The sequence below is a fragment of the Eptesicus fuscus genome, chromosome 2, assembly GCF_027574615.1.
Source record: "Eptesicus fuscus isolate TK198812 chromosome 2, DD_ASM_mEF_20220401, whole genome shotgun sequence".
In the NCBI taxonomy this organism is placed as follows: domain Eukaryota; kingdom Metazoa; phylum Chordata; class Mammalia; order Chiroptera; family Vespertilionidae; genus Eptesicus; species Eptesicus fuscus.
Window position 1 is genome coordinate 48,000,251 of NC_072474.1, and position 5,825 is coordinate 48,006,075.

The following is a 5,825-nucleotide window of genomic DNA, read 5'->3' on the forward strand; positions in this document are numbered from 1 at the left end:
GCGAGAGAAAGTTCTTGGTTGGTATTTGTAGGAAATGGGGCCTGATACAAGATATTGTTTTAGTAAGCACAGCAGGAAACATGTGTGTGACAACTAATGAGAACACCAGAAGGGGAGCCATGGTAAAGCATAGGTAGCTCTCATTTCAGTGTGTGTCTTGGCTTCAGGTCAGGTTTCCCACCAGCTGTTTACAGGGCTTCCTTGCTCATTGCCTCAAAGATAATGTTTTCAAAGAGGCCAAACCAAATAAAAAAAAAAAACTTAATTAATTACAAAAATAAAGTGTTTCATTGCCTTCTGCAAATACTGAGAGTTGAGTATGTTTCCCAGACTTTAAGGCAAATGAGGACTCTTATTTAAAAATCCCACTGCATCATTGCACAGAGAACATATTATTTTCTGTCCTTACTTTTTGATTGTCATTTGCTCTGCCAAACACTAGGCTTTTTTCTAAGTCTATTATTTTATACCTTTCCCACCTGCCACACTCATAGAATATCAGATCTGCATTAGAAAGTGTAACAAAAGGTAAAGTAACCTTTTGGCATTTGCTTTGAGAAAGTCAAGTTTTGTTTACAAATGTAAATGTCTCTCACAGTAGCTGTCAACAATTCTTTAACATTAGTGTAGCTCCCTCCATCAAAAGCATCTCCATGCAGTAAAAATTTTACTATGCCACCTAATCTCTGAAGCAGTGACTATTATTCAGCAATTTTTCAGTTAGCTTGCACAATAAATGTAATTATCTTTAAAAGACAGGCTAGGTTGTTATAATGAGAAAACAGGCAAAATACCAGAACTTCAGATTGTGAACCAAAATAATGACCAATTTCCAGGCCTTAATGAATGAATGGTAGAGTAATAAAGTATTTTTTCCAACTTGATTTTTCTAAAAACTCACATCTTAAGATTTTTGAAATAGGAAACACTTTTAGCAGAGAAAAATAATGCATGTGCAACCCCAAAATCAATTATACTTTTTAAATGTACTCATCAGTTGTATAAGACGGTTTTTAAATTTTTTTCCAATAATTCTTGCACTATAGAAATGTGTGAAGGCTCAGTTTGGGTCTTGTGGAAATTGTGCTCAGACACTCCATGCCATACCTCTGGCCCAGGTCTTTCTTTTTCCTACCTTCATGCTGACAGTAGTAACAGCATGTTGAGATACTTTAATCTTTTTCTGCACTTGCCAAGCCACTGTTCTGGATCTGAATCAAAGTGATAAACATATGAATCATGTGCTGCCACTTCCCAATTCTGGCCTGGTGATAGATATCACTAATAAGTTGTAACATTTTCTCTGTATTTGCTATATTTCTCTGTCACAATTCTTCTAAAGGCAAGCAGGTAGCTAAACAGTTCAAAGGTCAGCCCTGACACTGACTGTGGGAAGTGACCGTATGTATCACTTCCTTTCAACACTTTGTGGACAAAAGGAAGTAACAATGTCCCCAAGAGTAGAAGGCAAAGTAAGAATTTGTTGCAGATCCGAAGAGCCTGTCCAGTCTGCCACAGGTTACCTGCTGATGGTCCCTGAAATAATGAGGATGCTAGAAACCCAGGTGGCTGGTGTTCCAACAAGGAGCTATGTGCATAGTTCTCCTGGCTCAAATGAATCCCAGGTATGGAATTCTCCCTTAAAGAAGGCTACATCGTCATGCAAAGGGAAGCCTTTTTCTGGGAAATGGCAGAGCTTTATCCCTCTCTTTCTATAAATATGTAAGTCATGGCAACCATTGTACCTACTTCAATGTATTTTTTATCAGACCCACCTTGTAAACTGTTTCTTCAAATAAAATCTACACACTAACATTAAAATTTAATTAATATGAAATAATAAGCGTACACAATTTAGAACTGTAACATACATCTGCTGTATCCCTGAAACTTTTAAAACAATAAAAAAATACTTGATCCATTGTTAAAATATGTAGAACCACATTTTTTTCTGCCGTAAGAAATAAGATGGCAACACAAAGAATATGGGTCCAGGACAGCTGCTCTGACAGTCCCCAATATTCCTGGCGCAGGCATTCCCACAGGACTGGGGCAGTGGAGGAATTCAGTATCTTGGAGATTTGCAAGGGTTTTGGGCTCCTCTCCTTTATCTGGCTTTCTGCACTGTGGTCCTCCCTAGTGTATTTACAAGAGTAATACAGGTTCCTGACATAGCAAAGAGGGTTGCATGTAACTGTATAAAAATGTGGTATATTCTCAGGCAAATTTAATCAAAATGTAACTGATAGTCTCTGATTTCCATTTTTTCTCTTCACCCACCTACCAACTGTCGCAATCCAGATCACAGTTGGCTGATATTTGGCAGTGGGATTCTACTCCCTCCATCTGGCCCCATCACAGCCATTACTAATGGATCATGAATTATATCCCCATCCACTTCAGAAACCTCTCAACACAGGCCCTGAGCAGCCTTTTCCAATCTATTTCAGGAGGTACAAGAGGAGAAACCTAGTTAACTCTCTGAATCAGCCTGAGGTCATGGGGTATGGAAGAGATGCTCCAAACTTGGCTGCATAACAGAATCACTCTGGCATAAAAAAAAAGACACCTGGATCTACGCCCTCTCACACTAGAATCTCCGGTAGTAGGGGTCCTAGAGTTTATATTTCAACAGGACAAGTATCATGCAGGCAGCCCTTTACATGTTCACAAATTGCCTTTGGGAGACAGAGACACAGGGAGGAAAGATGAATCAATGTAACTAAGATCATTGAACTTCTGCTTGTTAATCAGTAAAAACAGTATCTCAATACTTCCCTCAGTGGGTTCTCAGAGAGAGAAAATGAAATCCTGCCAGTGGAGGCACGAGTGCTCAGCTCAGGTCTGAGTTCAGGGGAGAGCATCACAACGTGATGAACTCACTAAGGCCTTTATTGTCTAGCAAACAGAAAAAGCACATATCTCATCCTCTTGTAGACCTCTTGTCTCTATAGCTCCTGATGTTTTTGAAATCACCAGTTTTCTTAGAGATACTCGACACGGTATGCTTTTTTCAATAGTGTACACATAACAGGACAAATAAGCCTTAAAGTCATATTACTTTCTGTCACCTTGAGACAGAAATGAAGATGTGATATTTATCTCCAGCTTGTTAGTCAAGTAAGACTGTGGAAACTGGCTAGTCTGTATGATAGGCTGATGAGTGAAAATTAATCCCATCTGGAGATAATATTTTAGCAGTGTCCTTTCAGTCAGTATCTTCACCAAAAGGCACATCTCACCTGAAAAGGGATGAAGACATGATTGAATGGGAGATGCATGTGTGTGTTCACTGAGAAGTATTTGTGATATCCCTAAAATCATCCCCAATTTAATATATTGCTTTTATCACTTGCCTGGAGAGCCTTTTTTTTCTTCAAAGATCTTAAGGACTTTGAAGAAGCTGTACATTGAAATGGAGAGGAGAGGGGTTAGGTCAGTGTGGTAAAAAAGACGTGCATAAGACACTAAGATTGGCCCTGTCAGGGTTATGTGCTCTGTAGTCACTCCCGTGGCCTCGGGAGGAGAGGAGTAGCTGTGATTGTAAACATCATCAGGACTACATGAACTAATAAAGGGGTGGTTTCCCCAGGGAACGGCAGCTTGGCTGCCAAAAAACATATGACAGATATTCTATATTTTTATCCTCACCCAAGGATAGGTTTATATTGATTTTGAGTGAGAGAGAGAAAAGAAGAGAGAACATTGAATAGTTTCCTCCCATATGTGCCCCAACTAGGGACTGAACCTTCAACCTAGGTAAGTGCCCTGACTGGGAATTGAACCCATGACCTTTCAGTGCACAGAGCACTAGTCCAACTAAGCCACACTGACAGACATTATTACAATACTAGAGGCCTGGTGCACAAAATTCATGCATGGGGAAGGTGTCCCTCAGCCCGACCTACTCCCTCTCACAATCTGGGACCCCTCAGGTAGGGTCCCTAGGCCTGGCCAGCAATCAGGGCCTATTGGGGCTTTCCTTTTCCGGCTACTGGCAGCTGGCCCCACCCCCACTGCTGCCACTGCTTGCCATCTATGTGGTGCTGCCCCCTCTCCCCTACCACCAGTCACCTCCCTCTGCAGGCGACAGGCATGGGGTACAGTAGCTTGGCTGGCCTGGGCCTCCCTCTGGGGGGGTAATTGCTGTTTGGCCCTGCACACCCACCACAGCATCGCTGGCTGGTGGCCTGGGCTTCCCTCTGCCGGGCGATCGATTGCGGAGCCCCCTGATAAATCGCCCTGCAGTGGGAGGCCCCACCCACCCACTGCAGCATTGCCAGCCAGATAGCCTAGGCCTCCCTCTTTGGGGCGATCAATCACAAGGCAGATTGCCTCACCTTGGCTGGCCTGGCGCCAGTGCGTGTCATAGCATGGTTGTCCAGAAGGTTGTCTGGATGATCATTCTGCTGTTCGGTCATTCAGTTTATTTGCATACTAGAGGCCTGGTGCACGAAATTCGTGCACTGGGGGGTGGGGGGTCCCTTAGACCAACCTGCCCCCTCTCACATACTGGGTGCCCTCAGGGGATGTCCTACTGATGGCTTACGCCTGCTCCCCGTGGGGAGCGGGCCTAAGCTGCAGTCTGGCCTCCCTTTGTGGGAGGCAACAGGGCTGATCAGGGGAAGGCACCAGCCCCATCACTCTGCTGCTGCAGCCACTGCCAGTCACCGCAGCCACCAAGGTGTTTTCATCAACACGGACTCCAGTCCCTTCACCAAGAAAAAATGACAACTTTCTTTAGGCATTTTCAAGATGTGTCTTTCATAGGATATGCATTTCTTTCTTTTTTTTAATCCTCACCTGAGGATATTTTTCCATTGATTTTTAGAGAGCATGGAAGAGAGAGGGAAAGACAGAGAGAAACATCAATGTGAGAGGGACACTTTGATTCGTTGCCTCCTGCATGAGCCCTGACCATGGGCGCCAGGCTGGGGGGCATGCAGGGACCCCTGGGCCGCATGCAGCAGTGGCCACCGGGGTCTCCACACACCCCAGAGGCCAGCAGCCAGGCCCCCATCGTGGGTGCCGGGCTGGGGACGTGGACCCAAACTGCCTCTTGGTGCTGGAGCATTCCCAAGTGGCTGGGGGCACTATAGTGACACGGGATGTTCCCGCCCCGCCCCCAGCCCCTTGGCGCCTGCACCTATAAGCTCGAAGTGGCCAGGGGCATTCTGGGACCCCTGCCTCTCAGGACCTAAGTGCAGGCCTACAGGCTCTGAGCGGCCTGGGTCCAGATGATGTTTACGGGACCCAGACCTCTGCAAGTGGCTGGGGGCAGGGTGGGAACATCCCCGCATCGCTATGGTGACGCGGGAATGTTCCCCCTCCCCCCCCCTTTGCGCCAAGGCTCGGAGTGGCCAGGGGGCGTTCTGGGACCCCTGCCGCTCAGGACCTAAGCATGGGCCTACAGGCTCGGACTGGCCTGGGTCCGGAGGATGTTTGTGGGACCCAGGCCGCTAGCGCCCACATATGCAAATTAACTGCCATCTTGTTTGCTCTGATTGGCTGTGGGTGTAGCGAAGGTGCGGTCAATTTGCATGTTTCTCTTTTATTAGTGTAGATTACACTTTTATTATTATAGATTAACTTCACTTATAGATCCAGATTTTTCCTGATCACATGACATCAACATTTGCTAGGCTAAAATGAGTATTGCTTACAGTGAGACACAAGTTTAGGCATTTATTGTTCACTAGTAGCCCATTTGCAGGAAGAATCCTGCACGCGGCTGCTGCGGACGTGTGCGCTGCCGCTGCTGCCGCCGTTGCGGCCTCCGCGCCTGCATCCGCGTGCCACTGCTGCCTGTCCCACTCCGCTCCGCC